The following is a 25,650-nucleotide window of genomic DNA, read 5'->3' on the forward strand; positions in this document are numbered from 1 at the left end:
TGCCGAAAGCAAAGAGCACTTACAGGTGAGAGATGCTGCTTATCTAGGTCTCGGTTCTGCGCAGCCCAATATAGTGGATACTAAGGAAAAATCAAAAACAAGTCTAAAACTCTTAGTTCAGGAAAGTAACACCTCGACCTCACAAATTACAGCAGAACAAATGCAAGTTCATTTTCATCTATTAGATGTGGTTGCTCCTATCAAACAGACTCAATTGTCAACATTTTATCCCACTACATCGTCAAAAAAATGTACATGGGCAAAAAAGTGTTCATCGCATTCCAAAGATATTCAACCACCGAGACGAGTAGATATGGCTGGGGTAATATTGGTAGCAGTCCATTCTACAGAAGATGGCAAACCTAACACTTGCTCTGATTGTTCCACAATAGAAACTAGTAAGGGTGACCTGTTGTTACTCCAACCGACAGGAACTGATAAGATAGCTGAGATAAAGCAACTTGAACCCAGTGTGAATATTGTCCCACCTTCTAATGACAAGGTTCCGCAAGGTATAGGTAACAACATGGATGAAAACAATATACCCTCTGCTTTAACCTTAAAAGAAGTTCCGTCTGATATGAATTTGATTTTTGGATGGAAAAGGGTCACCGCTGTTAAGGGACGGAATAGTCTTAACAGGACCTATATGTTTAATAATTTCCAACAAATCCTGATGTTGCGTAGTTTGGTTTCTGATGATTAGGAATGGATTAAGTTGTCGTTAAATGATAACAACAGAATGCTGTGTAAGGTGCAATCCTTTATCATTTCAAAAATGATATGGGACCAACATGGCGATTTAGCTCTCCTGGGGCTCGATGTATTTGTATGCGAGTCCAAAGAGGCATCTCGTACGTTTATTGATACCACTCCCATACTTGCGTCGGAGACATTAACCACTCCTCCAATGTTTCTAATGAAACCATGCTGGCTCAATTATCCTCATTTACAAATGCCATAAAAGATCTCGCATGGATAGAGTCTTATATGCAATCACAAATAAATGTTCCTCCAGAAGTTGGTGCGCGGACGTAACAACACTACTCTTACATGTATGACATGAACTGTTGTGGCTTCAATAACCTTATTAAATGGCTCAATGTAGACCCCTCCCCATCTTTTCTATTCTTTTTTTGCAAGAAACTATGAAAAAAACACATTTTTGTCTCGATGGCTATACGTCTTATTTGTATCCATGTGAAATAGTGGCCCGTTTGGGCGTCCTTCCGGGGGTTTAGCCATCTTGTTACAAAATAGCATGAAGGCTATATCCAAGTGTATTCATGCCACTGAACATTTCTTGGATGTAGAACTTACGTTCACCAATGATGTGCAACTGAGATTCTTAATTATCTCTCTGCATTGGAATCCCTCCAAAATTAATCTACTTAACATCATAGATAAACCCCCACCTTGAAATGATCATAAGGGGAGACTAACTCGCTACCACTCTCGTGCCCTGTCCCCGTCTGCTGCTGCCCCACCCTCCTTTGACTCACCCCCTCCTTTGACTGCCAAGGACCTTGCTCTCTGCCTCCTGCTGCCTTCAGCCTGTTACAACGCTTCTACCTGCTGACCTGTCTCTGAGGGCCACTGCCTGTCTTCCTCTGTCGCAGTGCTGGCTCCCGTCTGGGCTCCGCTCGTGACTCTCCAGTGAAGGGACCACCAAGCATCCTCCTCCTCATTGGTGCAACGTGACTGCTCCTGGCCCTATTTCTACTATCTCCTACTGTTCCATGACTGCTCCTGGCCCTATTTCTACTATCTCCTACTGTTCCTTCTCCTATCTCCTTTCTCTCCCTCCGTGACACTCCTTATCTTTACACTTTCCTCCTCCTTCTCTAATCGCTTTCCGTCTTCTCATCCCTCCCATAACCGGTCATGCACATTGCTACATTTCTCCTTTCTCACCTACCTTACCCCCCTCTTCCCTCCCACTCCCCCTACGTTACCCCCCTCTTCCCTCCCACTCCCCCACTTCCCTCCTCCCTCTCCTCCTCAGCCCTTCCCTTACCCTCATGTCCATTCCGTTGCTCAACCCCCTTCCCCGCCCTCCTACTTCCTTTTCTTCCCCTCCTTGTCGCCTTAACCTCATCCACCCTCCAATCCAACCTTCTAGCCTAATCAACATTGCTCTTTGGAATGCCAGATCCCTTTGCAATAAAACTGCTGCTGTTTTAGACATGTTCTTTCGGCTCAACCTCCACTTCCGCTGTCTACCTGAAACTTGGATCCCTCCTCACAACTCTACTGTTCCTGACTCTCTCTCTACCTCCTCCTCCTCCTCCTTTTCTCATGTGTCTCGTCCCTCTGGTCGTGGTGGAGGTGTTGGTCTTCGCTTCCATCCTAAATACCTCATCTACCTCCTCTTTATCCCTTCCTACCTTCACTTCCTTTGAATACCTGTATAAATCCTTTTCATTCCCTCACCCCATTTCCTTCTCAATTATCTATAGACCTCCTGGCCCCCTCTCTTCCCTCTACGATGACCTTGACCACCTCCTATCTCTCATCTCCCCCCTGCCCCCTCTCCCCTTACTGTCCTTGGCGATTTTAATCCTCACCTTCCCACTCCCCCACATCCCTCTTCTCTTCTCTCAATTCTCGACTCCTACCTTCTCTCTCTTCTCCCCTCCTCTCCTACCCACTCCTCAGGCTCCACACTTGATCTCATCTTTAATTCTACTTACTCCTCCTCCCCTGTTCCCGCTCTTCCCACTCTTCCCACTTATCTGTCTCATCACTCTCTACTCTCCTTCTCCCTTACTGCTTGCTCGCCTCTTCCCTCTTCTTTACCCCCTACCACTTTCACACGGCGTGACCTTCGGAACCCTTCCCTCTTCCTTGATTCTTGCTCTTCGTTCCTTGCATCCCTCTCCAATTTCTCCTCTCTCACTGCTGACCTTGCCCTCTCCTCCTTGCCCTCCTCTCTTACCTCTAATCTCGATCGACTCTATCTCCTCTCTTCTTTCTCCCCTACTCATAAACCTTCTCAACCCTGGCTTTCCCCTCACCTCATTCCAATGCGGCGTCTCCTCCGTCGACGTGAGCTCTCCTGGCGCAAATCCCCCACTCTCCCTAACCAAACCTCCTACTTTTCTTACCACTCGCTATACGATTCCTGCCTTAATTCTGCTAAACGCTCCTACTTTTCTAACCTCCTTCACTCCCAAGCCTCTCATCCTCGTCGTATCTTCCAAACCCTCTCTCGCCTCCTCTCCCCACCCTCTCCTGACCTCTCTTCTACATCTCCTCTTTCTAAGTCTGACTTTGCTAACTTCTTCTCTGAAAAAATGTGTTCTCTTCATCAAAAGATTATCTGCTCTCCTTCTTACTCCCTATCCCTTCCTTCCTTGCCCTCCCCCTCGGCTTGCATGTCTGAATTTTCTCCTAACACTCCATCAGACATTTCTCTCCTCCTATTCAAATCCCACCCTACTGCCGCCCTTCCTATCCCATTCCGACCATTCTTATTCCCGAGGTTTACCCGCTACTTATCCCCTATCTAACCTCCTTCTTCAATACTTGTCTTTCTACGGCTACCTTCCCTACTGCCTTCAGGCATGCCACTAATATCCCTATCCTTAAGAAGACATCTGCCAATCCCCTTCTTGCGTCTAACTTTCGCCCTATCTCACTTTTAGCTTTCCTCTCTAAACTACTCGAACGCCTTGCCTATTCTCAACTTTCGACCTTCCTCTCTAACCACTCTCTCCTTCCCCCCTCTCAATCTGGCTTCCGCCCCAAACACTCCACTGTATCTGCCCTCATCTATGTCCTGAACTCTCTCCTTACCGCTCGCTACGCTAAGCAATCCTCAATCCTTGTCCTCCTTGACCTCTCTGCTGCTTTTGATACTGTCAATCACCCCTTACTTGTCAATACTCTTTCCTCTTTTGGCTTCAAAGACTCAGTTCTTAACTGGCTCTCCTCTTACCTCTCCAACCGCTCATTCGCCGTCTCTTGAGGCGATAAAACCTCCTCCACCTTCCCTCTGAACTATGGCGTTCCCCAAGGTTCCGTCCTCGGACCCTTCTTAATCTCTCTCTATACCTCACTTCTCGCTCCTCATCCCCTCTTTTGGAATTTCTCACCATTTGTATGCCGGTGACACTCGGCTGTTACTCTCCTTCTCTTCCTTCACCCCTGACTTTCATCTTAAACTCTACTCCTGTCTCACGGCCATTAAAAACTGGATGTCATCACACTTTCTCTCTCACAATATGGACAAAACTGTCTTTTTCTTCCCTTCCAACACACTTCCTCCTCCCTCCCCCCCTCCTTCCATTCATTTCCCCCAGCCAATCTTCCTATTTCCGCTCATATCCGGAATCTAGGAATCTACTTTGACTCTTCACCTTTCCTTCACTCACCACATTTCCCTTACTACTCGCTCTTGTCACTATCACCTCTTTAATATCCGTAAAGTCCGTTCCTCTCTTACTTTCCATGCTACCAAACTCTTAATCTCTTCCCTCATCTTGTCTTGCCTCTTCTACTGTTCTTCTCTCTTTTCCGGTCTCGCCTCTTCCCATCTCGCCCCCCTGAAATCCCTCTACCACTCTGCCATCCATACCCTCCGTCTTCTCTCTCCACATGATTCCATCTCCAATTCACTTTCCAACCTAGGGTAGCTTCCCTTCCAGTCCCAACTTAAATTCCACTTCCTTTGTCTCATTTTTAAAACTCTTCATGACCTTGCCCCTCCTTACCTCTCCTCTCTTCTCTCCTTCTATGCCCTAGGCTCTGCTGATCTCTTTTTTTCCCCTGTTCCCCCACCTCCCTGTGCCTCTTCTCATTTCCGCTCCTTCCAGCTCCTTGCCCCCCTACATTGGAACTCCCTCCCTTTCTCTATTCGCTCCGTGTCCACCTATTCCTCCTTCCGTTCCTCCTTAAACTCACTCCTACACCCCCCTCCCTGACTTCTCTCCTCTTCTTTCTCCTCCCCACTCAGTCTTACTGTTCCTTTATCTCTCCCTGTCTCCCTTTTGACCTCCACCCTCGCTTCTACTCTCTCTACTCCCTTTTCCCTTTCCTCCTTCCCATACCTCTCCTCTTCACTTCCTTCCCAAATGCAAATTGTTCCACATGCTGTTTTCTGGTTTGAATCATGTATATTTTATTGTTTCTATGTTCCATGTTTGATGTTTTCTGGTTGTTATGAAGTAAACCGCTATATAAACAAACTACAAATACAGTCAGGGGAGAGTGATTACAAAACAACAAATGCATATTCTCGTAATTCTGAGAGTAAAGGGTGTTTTTGGACAGCTTTTTGGCAGAGTGGGATATTTACATCATACCTACAGGTTCGCAAGAACCCTCATACACATGGTGCAGAGTTAACAACAAGTTAATTATTTACTTTTTGTGCATATTCTAATAACTTGACGGGTCTTAGCGAACCGACTACAATACTCAATCCATCTGTTGGAGATCACCTGATTGCGTCAGCTAGGATACTAATTTCAGTGGAGTTGTATCCCATCGTCCCTACTTGGCGATATTTGAGATGGTTAGACATAAGTTGTCCATACATTGGACTAATATGTTTTGTAGATATTTAGCTGCAATGGCAAATCGAGATCTGTTAGTGGAGAATGTGGAGACTGCTACAGGTTTGTCCTCGAATACGATTGAGATTCATAATAAGAATATGATACAAGGGGGGGGCGTGCCTAAGCCCATGGAGTGAGGTTGTCCTGAGACCGAGCTCCCGTCAAGATCCGTATACAGATCCTACTTAGCATTCTGGCGAAGGCTGCAACGACCTGAACGCAGGAAAAGGTGGGAAAAGTAATCCTCCAACTATCGAGCGAGCTGTGGAGCAAAATCGGAGCACCCATCTAGAAAAAGGAGGAGAGGGCCACGAGAAACCAAGATGGCGGACCGAGCCGCGGCCTCGGGTTAAAGAGGAGGAGGAGCCTGCAACAACACTGCCATACCAGGAGCAGCAGGCCTGCTAGTGGCCCTTGCGACGGGCGAGCCCCGGGACAACAGAAGTTATCCGGATTGGGACAGGCGCAGACTCCGAGGGTGAGAAGGGCGCAGGCGATCTCGTGAAGGACCCAAGGGATGAGCTGAGGCGTGCGGCTCCGGGGGTGAGAAGCGTGGCCAGGAGCTGGTGTCGGACTAGAGGGGACAGAGGATGCAGAGGAGCGGACGGAACCTGCCGCGATGCTGAGGACACGCCTGGACAGTGTGGGTGTGGCTACATGCGACAAAAGACAGTGTCGAGCGGGCTGCGGACCCCCGACAGCATATGGAAGCTGCTCCAGGTACGGAAACCATAAATCACCGGACCCGGGACTGCTGGTACGCCTGGAGCTGCACACACCTAACGAGCGGAGAAACAGGACCTCCAGGCACTGCGAGAACAGCTGCTCTGGGACACTAAGGTAGTCTGAATAAGCTGATAACCTCCCAGCGCCTGCAGCGCAGACTTATAACGGAGCCGCGGTGGTTCTCCTCCCCAAGCGCAGAGCTAACACACGCCTGGAGCACAGGAAAGCAAGGAAGGCTGGGCTGTCAGGTGAGGACTGCTTCTCACACTAAAAGAGAGAGCACAACTGAGGCGCGGAGACCCAGCGTGCTGGGAGCTGCACGCTGGCCCCCTAGACCAGACGGTAGGAACCAGCGTGGGCCACTCACAACCTCCAAGAAGTGGCCTGCGTGCTGAAACATACTGGGCCATCAGTGAGGAACTCCCGAGGTGCCCCTGGCCAAGCACAAGTATCAAACCACCCACAAGTCTAGAAGGCGGCGTATACATGCACACCTCAGCAGGTAAGCCCTAGCAGCACACAAGACCACGGATAAGGGGACGCACACACCAGGACAATAATCCACTCAAGCGCTCAAGATACTGCGGCGCCAAGGACACAAGGGCCCAGTAACGGGACACATGGCAGGAGCTTGAGCTCCTAATTGACCCACGTGGCTCTTATAACACAAAGGGAAAGGTCATTGGAGGAGCACACAGCCGAGAAACCTGTGGGAAGAAGAGAGAGCAACGAGAAGGGAGAACCGGAAGCCACACCAAGTGGTACACAGCCGGACCCAGCACCGACAACTCATACCTGAGACAGCACCCCCACGCCGATCCGGCGGACCCACTGGAGTCAGAAGAGTGAGACGCCCCGAGCATGCATAGGCATAATGCCAAATAAGAAAACAGAAGGGAAAGCCAAGCAAATTAGCATGGACACCTTCACTAAGACACCCGGGCATAAGCAGTTGACGCCAACAGACACGGCAATGGCTGCAACTAACACCCCACACCCGACAGAAAGCGCAAACGAGGGCCCAATCCTGGAACCAATCGCATCCCTGAAAGCATCCCTTGAAAATAAAATGGACACAGCAATAGGAGCCCTAAAAGCATCCCTGGAAAATAAATTGGACACAGTCATGGTGGATGTGGGTCTCCTTCGCCAGGATGCAAGGAACTTGACAGCGAGGATGACAGCGACGGAACAGCAGGTGCAACAAAACACGGCAGGGGTCACTGTAACACAAGACGCAAATGTCAGAAGTACTGCAAAGACTCAATGATCTGGAACGAAGAGCTGAGGATGCGGAGGGAAGAGCGAGGAGGAACAACATCCACATAATTGGACTTCCGGAGGGCAAGTAAGGCAACAACCCCACGGAGTACGTGGAAAATATGCTGCTCCAAGAGATAGGAGCAGGAACACTATCTCAGGGCTTTTTGGTGGAGAGGGCACACAGAGCACTGACTAGAAGACCTCAACCGGGTGCCCCCCCGTCCCCCGAGGGCGATGATCGCCAGGATTATGAACTTTAAGGACAGAGAAAAAATATTAGCATTCTCAAGGGGGGCGGGGGGCGATCGTTAGACACTCCTCCAAGATCACCATGTACCCGGATTACACAGCTACGGTCCAGAAGCAGAGAGCACAGTTCGGCCCAACAAAGGAACGTCTCAGGGTTGCAGGGGTGAGGTACATGCTCCTGTTCCCTGCCAAACTCAAGGTGATACATCAGGGCAAAACATGCTTCTTTGATTCCACCGACGAAGCCGACATGTGGACGGACTCACAGGGCATTCCCCCAGCTGAGGCAAAGAAACGCCAACAACAACGGAAACAGGCCCTGACGAGATGTGGTAAAAGCAGCCAGGAATAACGACATCAAGCATTCACTAACCAACTAAGCTGAAGAAAAGTATGAAGGAGCAACCAACCCCACTTCAGTTAAAGTTGACTGAGTAAGGCGGTGCCCCCGTAGAGAGCGAACTACAAGTTCAGATATCAGTTTTGAGGCATCACGCTGCGGCAAGTCGGCCCCGTCCAGGGGAGCACAATGAGGGAAGCGGCGGAGCCCGAGCAGGGGAGGGTGGCTGGATGTTAGTTCATCAGTTTTTGTTTGGATTAAAGACGTTGAATGGTGTGAATGGACAGCATATGGTGCAGGCAACAGAAAGAAAACCGCAAAGGACAATGGAGAGACACAAGCACAAGGCGACCAGAGCAACATAAAGCAAAAAACCGGGGGCAACAACCGCAGTTGCACCAAAAAGAAAGGTCCCGCAAGAAGGGCCCCAAGAGATACCCGCATGGGGATGGAAGAGGGCAGAGTGCAAAGACACGGCTGTGGGATGATGAAGCCAGACCGTAAGAAGAGGACATGGGGCCAGCCGGATTAACAATAGTAACCTGGAACGTGAGAGGACTTAATGCGTATGTCAAGAGACTCAGGATCTACGCCTGGCAGAACCGGATGAAGGTCAAGATAGCGATGCTGCAAGAGACACACCCAACATCAGAAAAGCAGACCAAGGTGAACAAGAAATGGGGAGGACAGACATACAGCGCCACGTATTCGAACTATGCACGGGGAGTACTAGTATGGATCGCCCTGGGGGTCCCATTCCAGTTGCTTAAGCAAGAGACAGACCCAGAGGGGAGATTGGTACTGGTGCACGGCATGCTGGAACACAGAAGTGTGCCTTGTTAACACCTATGCCCCAAACCATGACGCAACAGGTTTCTTTAAAAATGTGGTGCCCAGGCTGGCCCAGTATAGGGAGGCGTCGCTCATCTGGGCCGGCGACTTCAATTGCACCATGAACCCACTCCTCGACAGGTCGGATGATAAGCACAGGAAGCCAGCACTGTATGCTCCTAATCCGGAGATAGACCCGGAGGACATAGCGGACGCACTGGCAGAAATAAGACTACCAAAACTAGCAGAAGAACAGGCTCAGTTATTGGATGCACCCCTCACGGTGGAGGAAATAGAAAGCGTGATCAAAGAGCTTCCCACCGGCAAGTCCCCGGGCCCAGATGGACTTCCAGGGGAGTTCTATAAGACATTTAAGAGCACCATTTCCCAGAAATTACTTGACACATATCAAGGCGCATATGACAGCAAACAGCTGCCGACTAGCATGAACGAATCAATAATCGTCCCGATCCTTAAACCAGGGAAATCACACAGGGAATGTACCTCCTACAGGCCGATCTCCCTCATCAACCAAGACGCTAAAATACTGACGGCGGTCTTAGCCAACCGCCTAAAACAAGTAGTGCCCGCCCTGATTCATCTGGACCAAACGGGTTATGTCCCGGGACGAAATACGTCATGGAATCTTCGTAGACTACACAACGTGATAGACGAGACAAACCAAAGACAGGGTAGGAAAGGGAAAAAGTGTCCCTGGACGCTGTTAAAGCCTTCGACTCGGTGCGCTGGGAGTGGCTGGTGAGTGTACTCGCTCACTTCAGCATTAGGGAGGGGTTCCTCCGGTGGATCAAACTGTTATATAAATATCCCAGAGCAAGGGTGAAGACAGGGTGATTCATCTCAAAGGAGTGGAGGATACACAGGGGAACCAAGCAGGGATGCCCACTGTCGCCAATGTTATATATCCTGGCTCTAGAGCCGCTCGCGGCCTTTCTCAGAGCAGAATATGGAGACACTGTGATGGACATAGACGGGGTGCTCCATCAAATCTCGCTAAATGCGGATGACATGCTGCCATTCGTAAAGAACCCGGCCGTTAATCTACCCTGCCTCCTAGAGGCGATTGGGGCATTTACCAAATTGTCAGGCACAGCAATTAATAAAGAGAAGTCCCTGGTCTTCCCTCTGGCAGGTCTGAAACGGGTTCCCCTGGGTGGCCTCCCAGATCTGGGCCTGACATGGGCGCCACGCTCCTTCAGATACCTGGGTATAGAGATGCATCATGACACCGCTGACACCCATAGAACCAACACACTGGCCACCCTGGAAAAGACACAGAAGTCAATGGCCTTCTCGGGAACACTCCCACTAAGGATGATGGGGAGAACAGCCCTCTTGAAAATGGTGGTGTTGCCGCGCCTACTATATTAGTTCACGAACATCCCATACACCATTCCAGAGCCTTTTTCAACAAACTAAACACGATAACATGAAACTTCCTAAGTGGGGGAGGAAGAAACAGGATTGCGATGGGGACTCTCCAGAAGGACTATGAAGAAGGAGGTATCAGACTACCGGACTTTGAAAAGTACTATTCAGCGGGGCAGTTGCAGTTCACAGTCAAGTGGCTGGGGGAGGACGAAACAATAGACGCAATCATCTTTCAGCCAGCACTGAAACGGTATTACTGGAGAGAAATACTGTGGCTTAACAAACCCCTGCTCAAGACTCTGCCGAACATGCTCAACATCGCAATAGGGCTATGGAACAGGGCATGGAGACTCCAGGGGACAAAAGATCCATGCTCTGCACAAATCCCCTTAGCGGGCCTCCTGGGTGTGGACACACTAGCAGCATACCGAGCGCACTGGGAAGCCAAAGGTGTAGCACAAATTGGAGACCTGACGAGAGGGGAAAGGTGGGCAGACTTTCAAGAAATGGTGGATGACCAAGAGATACATGAAGGGCAATTCATCCTGTACAACGTCATAATGCGAAACATCAAGAAAAGATGGCCAGAGTGGACAAACCAGGAGGAGGAGGAGATGACAACGCTAGACGCATGGTATGACATATCGGAGGGAACCCACACAACCAGGCTATAAGAACAATTGTTAAAAACAGACAACCCGCAGGAGTCACACACGAGGCAGCACTGGGAAGAGGAACTTCAGAGGCCCTTCAGTGATCAGGAATGGACCAGGGCACTAAGATACCCAAAAAAAGTGTGAAGGAATGCAAGGTTCAGGTAGGCACAGTTATACACAACGCATAGAGCATATCTCACACCCAAGAGGATGAAAAAGATGCAGATGGGAAACCAAAACAGGTGCCCCCGCTGCTTGGCGGATGAAGCCGACATGGTACACATTTTCTGGACCTGCTCAGTGATACAGGCCTTCTGGGACAAGATCAGAATCCAAATAGCACAGAGTGGACTCCAAATACAAGCAGAGCACCCAGAAAAGTACTTACTGGGCCTCTTTCCAAGCATGGTGGTCAGACCTCCAGTAGTGGGCACTGGCAGAGACTGCGGTGTGGATAAGAGCAGTGAAAAGAGGGGAAGGCGAAACAGTGCAAAAACTAACTGCATGGAACTCCCTGATGCAGGACCTATTCGACAGCAGGGAGGAGGAAGACAGCGAAGACCCCTTAAGAACAGAAGACCAATGAGTGAAAACAGGAAGGCCCTATACAAAGCCCCAGGGCGAGACAATTTATGTAACAGACTCTGCGAGAGACCCAATGAGGGTGTTGGACAGGAACGATAAGGTAACCGGAAAATCCTGGCACCGCGGATGTAGGACAGAATCTGGGAAATGTGCCAATGCGCTAGTTTTGTTATTAGAGTTTGTATGTTACGTTTTTGTTGTTTTGTTTTATGGAAAATCAATAAAGATATTAAAAAAAAGAATATGATACAATCTCATTTACGTAATCGTGCTATTGAGCAACACAAACCTGTAAAACATTTGCATTCAAACAAATACAGTACACAGATTGCTGCTTTGAAAATGTGTTAATAACAAGGACTTGCGTCTAATTAAGGACTTAAAGTCATCACAAGCAGCTTATCGTGTATCTAAAAAATACATTCTGCTCAAATATAAACAAGAGCTGATAAGGATTCATTTTGAGCAACATCTAGAGGACAACCAAAATATGATCCACCTTCTCTGTAGGCAGAACGCAAGGAATGTATGGGAAATAATGGGAAATCCAGGAGAGTCCTGGTCTGAATTTGTGAAACAAAAATATAATCTTCCTCTAGAACATAATTCAGTGTTTGAATATCACTTTGCTAATATCATACTTGAAAAAATGTGCTGGGGCTTTCTAATGCGATTCCTAACGTGATTATCATTCACAAACTTGGGCTAAATTCCTTTGGCTGCCAAGTTTCATTGGAAGATGTTGACAAGTTATTCTAAAATGCGGTCTCCACCAGGGAATTCTTTATATCAAGACCTATCCCAAATGTTAATAAAGTCATTGCCTGACTCAATTGTGGGATTTGAAAAAACAATGGTAGCCCTTTGAAATGCACTGAGATTGAGCCAATAGATCTATGCCAGTGTCCGTCTTTGTTAAAATACATTTTTTAAAAAAGCATTTTGAATACGATTGGGTCAAAGTAATCGAAAAAATAGGGACGTATTCATCCTACTAGGAGTATGCTGCAAGGGAGGAAGGGTCTCCAATGCCCCCTTCATTCCTACTAAAGGTGCACAATATGCTCATTCCGCGGTTGACAACGCATTCCTGGCCAAGGTGTGGGGTATCCATTGAATGACACAACTGTGCATGGCCTAAAAGCCATGAGACTCCATCTTATTTAGTTACTGACTCCATTTTCTATTAGGCCGCATGAAAATGCTGAATGCAGGCCTGCACCTCTCCCCTTCAATGCCTGCGCACAACCAGCAAGCCAACCCCTAACCTGCTCCCCAATGCAGTCTTCGCGGCTGCCCTGTTCTCACGGAAGGTTGGGCGCGAAAAGTAACAAGCTAAACACTGTATCTCTCGCCTTCCTTTTACATCACTGCCCTGTGTGTGACCGTGGTTAACAAGGGGGGGTCTGTTCTGACGTGTAACGTTTTAGGGGCGGGACTACTTCCTGATTCTAGTAGGCCCAAGTAATTTCTATTGTGTCCAAGGAAATACAAAAACACTGTAAATGTGAAGATGTACATGAAGTAGTTCAGACAAAAATAGGTATCATATATACAGCTTATAAGTTTATTTTGCTGTTGGGTGCATTTAGTTAATCATGCATCAGTGTTATTAATAAAAGACTGTTTGTACCGAGAGCAAACAAATATGCAAAACAAATTTTTCATAAAGAGATACTTGGTGTGCCGGAGGTTAGAACACAGTCTTAGCCCTATCCTCACACCATTATAATGGCCAAATTAATTGGCAAAAAGCAATAAAACAAAAAGTAGGGTAACCACCACCATTAGTGACAAGTGATTATCGTGTGTTCAGATGCAAGACAACCCAAGACAAAAACATTAAATGGGAGAATTCTTGGTTGTCTGTAGCCAGGCTGGAGGGTGACCTAACACGTGGGCCTACTAGAATCAGGAAGTAGTCCCGCCCCTAAAACGTTACACGTCAGAACAGACCCCCCCTTGTTAACCAAGTACTACTAGCCCATTGTTCTGTCGTTGGTGGGCTATCCCTCCAGTTACCAAAAAACTGTGTGTGACCGTGCCGGAGCCTGGTCCTGGAAAAAACCATACTTCTCCACAAATCTGCCTCTGCACTAGCAGACCCCGCCTAAAGAAATATAGACCACAAGCCCCCTAACCCCACACCTCTTTTGATGTAACAGTTGCATGCCCCTCGACTGTGTGCCACTCCAGTTCACCCCCGAAACTAATCCCATGTGGCCATATATTCTTCTCGTACTAACAAACAGTAAAACACCCTCATTAGATCTAAGGAGATGTACTACTAAATTACTGTGTTAGATAAAATACCTGGACCCATGTACCCTTCCTTTTTATTGTTCAGGTTAAAAGTCTAATGATATATATTGCATGTTGAGATTTATGAATAATGTTAAGTTATGTGTGGTCAAAAGGGCAAATGTTAGATCGTCTAAATCACATCAACGTGGACATCGCCTGACCCTGTACCCCTCCCACAGGAGCCCAGTTGACCCGCATGCTCCACAAAGTTACAACCTGAAAGCAACCAATCCAGGAACACCATCCATATGTGCAACATACTAACCAGTCCCCTTTGTCCAATAAACGTTACAGACTGTATCCCCTATAGCACACGTCATAGATGATGTATTTCTGTAATATATTGTGTATGTTTTATGTTTTTGGGCAGAGCGCTCTCGGAGTAGCAGAGTCCTCTGTGTGCCCCATTTTACGTTACATATAAAACTTATCTTTTACCTCACTCGCACTTGGTCCTGGTCTCATTCCCTACTGGGGTGTAATTGTGGGGAATGCCAGCTTTCAATTCCTTATTCGTGCTCATTCGCCTTATTTGTTATGTTTTCCGTGCCATAAGGCACGAGCAACTTATTTGAGATTTAAATTAGATCAGTTCTATACAAAAGCTCATACAAATTGCTGGAAAAATAAACAAGGTGTCCCTTTAGATGGTGTATGTCGGTTTTGTTCCATGCAGGGAGAATTAGAAACATTGAAACATTTGGTAATGTTTTGCAAATACTGGGAAAACTCCCAAAAAATAGCTTTCGATAAAAATTGGTGTAGTGATCCTACCTATTCCCGCAATCTACTGTGGATACGGTGTATGTGGGGAATGTCAAACTCACTAATTTTGTCACTCACCCGTCTACTAACTAGTATTCAAGCACAACTTGACTAATCCACAGGGACAACCTATTCCACAGGGACAACCTATTGGTGGTGTGCGATTGCAATAGTTCTCATTGGTCAATATGTACTACTTTTTTAGCTCTCAAGGTTAATTAATTATTAAGGGTGAGTGGGTGAAACCGATGTCTGTGGTTAATGTAAAATCATTTTCATATATATCTGGGCATATTGTTGTACAATCTGTCATAGAATGCTGGCTGTATTGTAAGACAAGCTATCGGAGTAGTGTTTATCTGTCAGGTATTTGCTGATATGTGTTTTGTGTATTATTTTGTGTGTGCTCATCTTCTTTGGCTGCTGCAGACACGCGTTTGGTGTAGTATAGCGTGTGTGTTTATGCTCTCTGTTCTACTATTTATAACATCCAGCAAGTATTACGAACGTACTGCTGTATGATATTGTACATGCACTTTTGAGACAATATGAATATAGTAGGGGTCTCTAGTAGGGGTCTCGGATTTCCCAGGTACCTGGGTATCCTGACAATAAGCAATTGATTTTAAAATGTAATCTTTTTATGTATCTTATCAGTCTTAGTTGTGTTTTAATAGCTGTATTAGTATTGTCGTTGATTAAGATCCGTTTTAAATATCGTAGTGAAGGATTTCATGTATATGGCAAATCGAATTACCAACAGAAATAGATACCGGTATGGCAGCTCCCAGTGGTATGAAAAATAAGTCCAAATTTAATCCCTCCAACCTATTTTGTCCTACGATAGATCTATTTGAAGATCTTGTTATAGATGGCCTCAAAAAAGTGACGATCGGACCAAGCACAGCTCAGAATTTGACGAGATTGCAGCATACAGCGATGGAAAATTTACAAGCGGATACATCGATCATTATTAGATCTTCGGACAAAGGTGGAAATGTGGTAGTCCTTAACACCAAAGACTACCAAGCAGAAGCAGCTCGGCAGTTAAATGACACCAGTAATTATGTCAAACTGCCCTGTAACCCCTATCCATAGTACAAAGTACAATATGATATTATGTTGGACCAATGGCATGGTTTGGAACTCATCACTACTAAAGAGAAACAATATCTAACCAAAGACCATCCCAAAACACCAATCATACACTTTATACCGAAAATTCACAAATCTCTGATTAGACCACCTGGAAGACCCATTGTGGCATCAATAGACTCCTTATTTGAAAATACCTCCAAATTTGTTGACAACTTCTTGTTTCCCTATGTGGAAACGTTACCTTCATATACAAAGGATACCACATCTTTTCTGAACCAAATTGCACATATTCCTTGGCAATCCAACTATCTTTTGGTCACATTAGATGGTGTTTCCCTTTACACATGCATCACTCATTCAAAAGGTTTGCAAGCAGTTAAAAGATTCCTGTCAACCAGATCGTTAAGTTATCGAGAACACTCGATTATGCTCTTGGATATGCTTTCTTTCATTTTAACACACAACACCTTTATGTTTGATTCCAAATATTACAAACAAATCTGTGGCACGGCAATGGGTACAGCAGTGGCTCCTACCTTTGCTAATCTATACATGGGTGCATGGGAAGAAGACCTTTTTCATAATGACAACTATAAAGAACATACAGATAAAGTAATCATGTGGCAAAGATACATTGATGATCTTTTTATTATTTGGAGCGGGACGAACACTGAATGGATAACTTTCTTTCATACTCTGAATCAAAATCAGCAGAATCTACAATTTACAGAACATCATAGTAAAACAGAAATAGTCTATTTAGATATTAAAGTGAAAATTGTTGGAAACAGCATAAGTACAGAACTGCACAGAAAAGAAACAAGTACTAATACACTATTACATGCAACCAGTGCGCATCCACAAAGTCTCAAAAACAGTATTCCATACGGAGAGTTCTTACGAGTAAAAAGAAACTGTAGTGAGAATGAAACATGGGAAAAAAATGCCAAAAAAACTGCGGCTAGATTCTTAAATCGAGGCTATAAGAAAACAGTTATTAACAAAGCCTACGATCAAACCTGCAAGAAAACCCGAGATGATTCTAGCCAAAAGAAATACAATCAAAAATTCAATAAAGGATCAATCACATGAAGATTGCGCACTCAGATTCATTACCACTTTCAATTCTGGAGCAAAAGAAATCAAACAAATTTTAAAGAAACACTGGCATCTCTTGAAAAGAGATCAGGACATTACTCCATACTTGCCAACACATGCCACCATGACCTACAGAAAACCACCTTCGATACAAAGCAAACTATCACCGAGTATGTTCCGATCGCCCAAACAAAGTACTAACACCTGGCTACCCACCGAAATATCGTTTTTTTTTACTTGTGCTAAATGTAAAGCATGTCGTCATGGAATAAATATGAAAATATTCCTACATCCTCGGACCAAAAAAGAAGTTAAAATCAAACAAGATCTGAGATGTTTTACACAATTTGCCATCTATGTGATTATTTGTTCCTGCAATTTATGGTATGTAGGTAGCACCAAACCAGAAGCCAGGCTAAGAATATTGCAACATCTACGTGCAATCAAAAATCATGATATGTCTTACCCACTTGCTAAACATTTTAAAGAAGTACATCAAAATGACACCAGTTCTTTCAAGTATTTCATTATTGACTCAGCCACAAGCCACCCAAGAGGAGGGGACAGACTACGAACACTCAGACAAATGGAATCCAGATATATAGTAGATTTTAACACCAAGTATCCAGGAGGTCACAATCGTGACGAGGAATTATATGCATTTTTGGGATCCTAAACATTTAAAGACTTCAAATCTCGATCACTTATAGACCTAAGCCCTTCCGAATTTTTCCAATTTTTCTAATTTTTCTAATTTTTCCAATTTTTCCAATGTTTCTGCATTTCTGAAAATTCGATATATATTATTTGCATTTTTTGTATATCTTGTCTATTTGGTGGATATGTACAACGAAAAAAGGTTCTTAGAAAATTGAGTTCAATTTGGACGCCTATGCATCCCTACACGGTTTTTCATGCAAGCAGTTTTTCACTTTGATTGTGTGTTGTTTTATATCACCAATCATTTTAAATTAGCAACTTAGTTCAGGGAGAGGATGTTTTATCTTTAGCTCTATCTAGTGCTGTTTTTATCAATATGTAAAGTGCATTTATCATTTAGTTGTCAAATGTATTGCAAGTTCCCTCAAAACAATGTGCATTAATCGCAGAATTGTTTTAAATGTAATCGATGGATTTGAAGTATGGGAGAAGGCAATAATTCAAATGTTAAAAATATTATGCCTCATGCCCCATATCCACTATAAAAACTTTCTAGCATAAAACACCAACACATGAATGTGACATCCAGCACTATGCACCTTAAATCGTTTGCACTTGAATTATAAGGAGTAATTTTAACATATAACATCAAGCAACTTAACTCTTTTTTAAAAAAAATGTTTCAAAACTTTTTTCATAATATGTTCGTACAACAATTTTAGAAGGTAATATTTATTCTCGCATTTGCATTAATTACTTTTTACTACCTTGCTAAATATACAGGTTGGTATAGTCACAACATATAGGCGCCCGCAAGGGTAACACACTGCCCATGTGTACATATTAGACCACCTATATGTTTCATTATGAACATTCATAATATATATCATGGATTGTATGTCTCTTCTAATGTATAGTTATGCATAGTGATTCGACCAATATGTGAGGCACCCGCAAGGGTTATACACAGCCTCATGTCACAGCATCTGGGCGCCCGCGAGGGTAACACACTGCCCATTAATATCAACATTTTTTGAAACTTATGATATACAGAGATCAGAGTGGGATAGAATACATATTAGAGGCACCCGCAAGGGTTAAGTACCGCCTCTAGATTTAATTCCCTATCACTTGCGATTTTGCAATATGCACTTTATACTATGCACTTTATTGATAGCACTCAGCACTTTATCAAACAACCGTTTTTCAATGTTTACAAAGCATGCAGCACTTTATTACCTATACAACACCTGCATATCTCAATTTTGATATCTGCAACATATATGTTGGAATACAATTTTTTGAGAGCACACTTCAATCCATGTTGAGACAATGTGTCAGCCCACTTGGGCCGAATTCAACATACCCAGCACAATAGAAAACTGTGTACGATTGTCTTACCTAATTTTATTGACATTGGCAAATACCAAGATGAAACCACATGATTTAATATCAGTGATTCAATATCAGCAATCTCAGGCTTTCTGTCCATCCCTTACCCACTTGGGACATTTGGTTTGATTAAACAAACATGTTTCAAACCGCTACACTGTCTATGAAAATGCCGTGTCTCTTTTAAATGCACTGAACTGTGTTGTTAAGCAGGTTCCAACATGGCTGCATTTTTGCCTACCACTTGTTACCTTATCTTAGTGCAAAACATTGAAAAAGTACTCATATACTTGTCTATATAATACCATAGTCCTCTCTCTCTGTCACTTACCTGACGAAGCCCGAGTAGGGTGAAACGCGTCGTTCCTTCTTGCACCTAAGACCGTTGCTACCTCCTTTGTCCATGTATCTTAAACAATAAAGGACACTTTGACTGCACGGAATACAAGTCTGTGTGTGGATTTATTGAAGACATCCAGCCTTTCGCTTCGACCACAGCCGGAGTGCCGATGTAATCCGGATTGGTTCCCAGTCCTTTTTTTCTACATATATATATATATATATATATATATATATATTCAGTGAAAAAACTTTGTTAAAAGGGACGTTATGGTTAAGTTGCACTACTAAAAACCTATGAAATTCAGTGAAAAAACTTTGTTAAAGGGACGTTATGGTTCCAAGTAAAACCGAAAAACCCTTGAAATTCGCCAGTTATGGTAAGCTAAGCAACCATAACTCGCGCCACCACCGTGCACTGCTAAGACTAACACCCACAACATCAAAGATGACATCACAAATGTCATTGATGACATCACTGATGACATCACATGTGTATGTACTTTTCATGAAATATGTGTACAAGGAATATGTGTACAAGGGATTCTTATTATAATGTTGCGAAAAAAGTGTCAAGGATCATTGCAATAAATATCATACCCTAATTAGTGCATTGAACGATGCATTGATATAAATAGCATTCTATTATGGGGTTATATCTAGTATACTAAGCTACTCATGCAGAAACATAGCATTGTGTGCAGCGTACAAGATGAAGGTATAATATTCGTAATGTTAATATGTTGAATAATGAAATGATAATTGTTTTCTTAATAGATTTTTGTGTACTGTGAAATATGTAATAGTAGCTAATAAAACCCATGTATTACATAATTGCATTACCATAGACAAAACACAAATAGACAAGAACACATACCAATATGGGTATATACAGGGAAAGTGAAGTTAGCAAAAAAGCACAAGTAGTAGCAGAAACAATTCATAACCTAACTGATTATTTTCATGCAAATAAATGATTGCTGTTTCAAAGCTGCTATTTACCCTATGTATATGTATCACTTGATGTGATTGGATCCTAAGGAAAGTAGTGCGAGTACAATGTATACAAATATGACCATATACAGGGAAAGTACAGCCATAAAAAAACAACAGAACTATCAGAAAGTGCTGATAAGTCTATTGATTATCTTTATGCACAAAAAGGATTGCTGTCTTTCAAGCTTGTGTCTTCCCCTATGTATATGTTTCATATGATGTGACTGGACTCTAAGGGAATTACTGTAAGAACCTACTTGAAGGATACGTCTACAAATAAAATACATTTTTTAGTTTCTGACTGTTACTGAAGAAAACCATGTGGCCTAGATATGTCAGCAAAAGAAAAAAAAGAGTGATCCAGACATGTGATGTCACCAGTGATGTCATCAAAGACATTTGTGATGTCATCTTTGATGTCGTGGGTGTTAGTCTTAGCAGTGCACGGTGGTGGCACGAGTTATGGTTGCTTAGCTTACCATAACTGGCGAATTTCAAGGGTTTTTCGGTTTTACTTGGAACCATAACGTCCCTTTAACAAAGTTTTTTCATTGAATTTCATAGGTTTTTATTAGTGCAACTTAACCATAACGTCCCTGTAACACATTTTTTTTTTTACTGCATTTCATAGGTTTTTATTAGTGCAACGTCACCATAACATCCTTTTCAATAGATTAAGACCACTAGCATCTTAGGTCCTCAAAGTGGGAACCCCAGGTGGTAAAAAAAAAGATTTTTCTTCCCAAACCGGTGCAGGAAGGAAAATCTTTTACCAAGATGGCCACCATGGAAAGGGAAGGTGGGGTGTATAAAGAGAACACAACAGGGCATGAGCGGGTGGTGGGGGGAACAGGAGAGAGACACGGGGCATGAGCAGGGGGTGGGGGGCAACAGCAGGGAGACACGGGACATGAGCGGGCGGTGGGGGGAACACGAGGGAGACACGGGGCATGAGAGGGGTGTGGGGGGGTAACAGGAGAGAGACACGGGGCATGAGAGGGGGGTGGGGGAAAAAGGAGAGACACGAGGCATGAGCGGGGGGTGGGGGGAAACAGCATGGAGACACGGGGCATGAGAGGGGGTGGAGGTAACAGGAGAGAGACACGGGGCATGAGCGGGGGGCAACACCAGGGAGACACAGGGCATGAGCGGGGGGTGGGGGGCAACACCAGGGAGACACAGGGCATGACCGGGGGGTGGGGGGCCACAGCAGGGAGACACGGGGCATGACCGGGGGGTGGGGGGTAACAGGAGAGAGACACGGGGCATGAGAGGGGGTGGGGGTAACAGGAGAGAGACACGGGGCATGAGCGGGGGCAACACCAGGGAGACACAGGGCATGAGCGGGGGGTGGGGGGCAACACCAGGGAGACACAGGGCATGACCGGGGGGTGGGGGTGACAGGAGAGAAACATGGGGCATAAGCGGGGGGCAACAGCATGGAGACACGGGGCATGACCGGGGGTGGGGGGCAACAGCAGGGAGACACGGGGCATGAGCTGGGGGCAACAGCAGGGAGACACGGGGCATGAGCGGGGGGTGGGGGGCAACAGGAGAGAGACACAGGGCATGAGTGGGGGGTGGGGGGAACAGGAGAGAGACACGGGGCATGACCGGGGGGTGGGGGGCAACAGCAGGGAGACACGGGGCATGACCGGGTGGTGGGGGGCAACAGGAGAGAGACACGGGGCATGAGAGGGGAGTGGGGGGTAACAGGAGAGAGACACGGGGCATGAGCGGGGGGTGGGGGCAACAGCAGGGAGACACAGGGCATGAGCGGGGGGTAACAGGAGAGAGACAAGGGGCATGAGCGGGGGGCAACAGCAGGAAGACATGAGGCATGACCGGGGGGTGGGGGGAACAGGAGAGAGACAAGGGGCATGAGAGGGGGGTGGGGGTAACAGGAGAGAGATACGAGGTATGAGAGGGGGTTGGGGGGCAACAGCAGGGAGACACGGGGCATGAGTGGGGGGTGGGGGTTAACAGGGGAGAGACACGGGGCATGAGCGGGGGGTGGGGGGCAACAGCAGGGAGACACGGGGCATGAGACGGGGTGGGGGGTAACAGGAGAGAGACACGGGGCATTAGAGGGGGGTGGGGGGTAACAGGAGAGAGACACGGGGCATGAGAGGGGGTGGGGGGGTAATAGGAGACAGACACGGGGCATGAGCGGGGGCAACAGCAGGGATACACGAGGCATGAGCGGGGGGTGGCGGCAACAGCAGGGATACACGAGGCATGAGCGGGGGGAACAGGAGAGAGACACGGGCGTGAGCGGGGGGTAACAGCAGGGAGAACCGGGGCATGACCGGGGGGTGGGGGGTAACAGGAGAGAGACATGGGGCATGAGTGGGGGTGGGGGGCAACAGCAGGGAGACACAGGGCATGACCGGGGGGTGGGGGGCAACAAGAGAGAGACACGTGGCATGAGAGGGGGGTGGGGGTAACAGGAGAGAGACACGGGGCATGAGCGGGGGGTGGGGGGCAACAGCAGGGAGACAAGGGGCATGAGCGGGGGTGGGGGGTAACAGGAGAGAGACACGGGGCATGAGCGGGGGGTGGGGGGCAACAGCAGGGAGACACGGGTCATGACCAGGGGGTGGGGGGAACAGGAGAGAGACACGGGGCATGAGAGGGGGGTGGGGGGTAACAGGAGAGAGACACGGGGCATGAGAGGGGGTGGGTGGGTAACAGGAGAGAGAGACGCGGGGCATGAGCAGGGGGTGGGGGGCAACAGCAGGGAGACACGGGGCATGAGCGGGGGTGGGGGGGCAACACGGGGAGTGAGTGGGAGGGATAGAGACACACGGGGCATGAGCGGGGGGTGGGGGGATGGATAGAGACACACGGGGCATGAGCAGGGGATAGGGGGGAGGGGAGAGACACACGGGGCATGAGCAGGGGGTGGGGGGGAGGGGAGAGACACACGGGGCATGAGCGGGGGTGGGTGGGAGGGATAAGAGACACACGGGGCATGAGCGGGGGGTGGGTGGGTGGGAGGGATAGAGACACACGGGGCATGAGCGGGGGGTGGGTGGGTGGGAGGGATAGAGACACACAGGGCATGAGCGGGGGTGGGTGGGAGGGATAGGGGCATGAGCGGGGAGTGGGGGAGAGGGAGAGACACACGGGGCATGAGCAGGGGGGTGGGTGGGAGTTACGAGACACACGGGGCATGAGCAGGGGGGTGGGTGGGAGGGACGAGACACACGGGGCATGAGCAGGATGGTGGGTGGGAGGGGCGAGACACACGGGGCATGAGCAGGGGGGTGGGTGGGAGGGACGAGACACACGGGGCATGAGTAGGGGGTGGGTGGGAGGGACGAGACACACGGGGCATGAGCAGGGGGGTGGGTGGGAGGGACGAGACACACAGGGCATGAGCAGGGGGGTGGGTGGGAGGGACGAGACACACAGGGCATGAGCAGGGGGGTGGGTGGGAGGGACGAGACACACAGGGCATGAGCAGGGGGTGGGTGGGAGGGACGAGACACACGGGGCATGAGCAGGGGTGGGTGGGAGGGACGAGACACACGGGGCATGAGCAGGGGGTGGGTGGCAGGGACGAGAGACACGGGGCATGAGCGGGGGGTGGGTGGGAGGGGAGAGACACGGGGCATGAGCGGGGGGTGGGTGGGAGGGGAGAGAGACACGGGGCATGAGCGGGGGGTGGGTGGGAGGGGAGAGACACACGGGGCATAAGCGGGGGTGGGTGGGAGGGGAGAGACACACGGGGCATGAGCGGGGGTGGGTGGGAGGCGAGAGACACACGGGGCATGAGCGGGGGTGGGTGGGAGGCGAGAGACACACGGGGCATGAGCGGGGGTGGGTGGGAGGCGAGAGACACACGGGGCATGAGCGGGGGGTGGGAGGGGAGAGACACACGGGGCATGAGCGGGGGGTGGGTGGGAGGGGAGAGACAAACGGGGCATGAGTGGGGGTGGGTGGGAGGGGAGAGACAAACGGGGCATGAGCGGGGGTGGGTGGGAGGCGAGAGACACACGGGGCATGAGCGGGGGTGGGTGGGAGGCGAGAGACACACGGGGCATGAGCGGGGATGGGTGGGAGGCGAGAGACACACGGGGCATGAGCGGGGGTGGGTGGGAGGGGAGAGACACACGGGGCATGAGCGGGGGTGGGTGGGAGGGGAGAGACAAACGGGGCATGAGCGGGGGTGGGTGGGAGGGGAGAGACACACGGGGCATGAGCGGGGGTGGGTGGGAGGTGAGAGACACACGGAGCATGAGCGGGGGTGGGTGGGAGGGGAGAGAGACACGGGGCATGAGCGGGGGGTGGGTGGGTTGGGAGAGACACGTGGGGCATGAGCGGGGGGTGGGTGGGAGGGGAGAGACATACGGGGCATGAGCAGGGGGTGGGGGGAGGGCAAGAGACACAGGGCATGAGCGGGGGTGGGGGAGGGCTAGAGACACACAGGGCATGAGCGGGGGGTGGGTGGGAGGGCTAGAGACACACGGGGCATGAGCGGGGGGTGGGTGTGAGGGCTAGAGACACACGGGCATGAGCGGGGGGTGCGTTGGAGGGCTAGAGACACACGGGGCATGAGCGGGGGGTGCGTGGGAGGGCTAGAGACACACGGGGCATGAGCGGGGGGTGGGTGGGAGGGCTAGAGACACACGGGGCATGAGCGGGGGGTGGGTGGGAGGGCTAGAGAAACACGGGGCATGAGCGGGGGGGTGGGTGTAAGGGCTAGAGAGACACGGGGCATGAGCAGGGGGTGGGCGGAGGGAGAGAGACACACGGGGCATGAGCGGGGGGTGGGCGGGAGGGAGAGACACGGGGCATGAGCGGGGGGTGGGCGGGAGGGAGAGAGACACACGGGGCATGAGCGGGGGGTGGGCGGGAGGGAGAGAGACACACGGGGCATGAGCGGGGGGTTGGCGGGAGTGAGAGAGACACACGGGGCATGAGCGGGGGGTGGGCGGGAGGGAGATAGACACACGGGGCATGAGCGGGGGGTGGGTGGGAGGGCTAGAGACACACGGGGCATGAGCGGGAGTGGGCGGGAGGGCTAGAGACACAGGGCATGAGCGGGGGGTGGGTGGGAGGGATAAGGGCATGAGCGGGGGTGGGTGGGAGGGATAGGGGCATGAGCGGGGGGTGGAGGGGAGGGGAGAGACACACGGGGCATGAGCGGGGGGTGGGTGGGAGGGGAGAGACACACGGGGCATGAGCGGGGGGTGGGTGGGAGAGATAGGGGCATGAGCGAGGGGTGGGGGGGAGGGGAGAGACACACGGGGCATGAGCGGGGGGTGGGTGGGAGGGATAGGGGCATGAGCGGGGGTGGGGGGGAGGGGAGAGACACACGGGGCATGAGCGGGGGGTGGGAGGGACGAGACACGTTGCATGAGCAGGGGGGTGGGTGGGAGGGACGAGA

General features: G+C 48.7%; 1 protein-coding gene across 2 annotated transcripts in view; it reads right to left on the reverse strand.

The window, feature by feature from the left end:
- The window catches only part of SNAP47 (synaptosome associated protein 47), a 472,457-nt gene that overhangs the window by 168,629 nt on the left and 278,178 nt on the right, over positions 1 to 25,650 (reverse strand). The gene's annotated exons all lie outside the window — the stretch shown is intronic.

This window comes from Ambystoma mexicanum, chromosome 2q (assembly GCF_040938575.1).
Source record: "Ambystoma mexicanum isolate Mex_15411 chromosome 2q, UKY_AmexF1_1, whole genome shotgun sequence".
NCBI lineage: Eukaryota > Metazoa > Chordata > Amphibia > Caudata > Ambystomatidae > Ambystoma > Ambystoma mexicanum.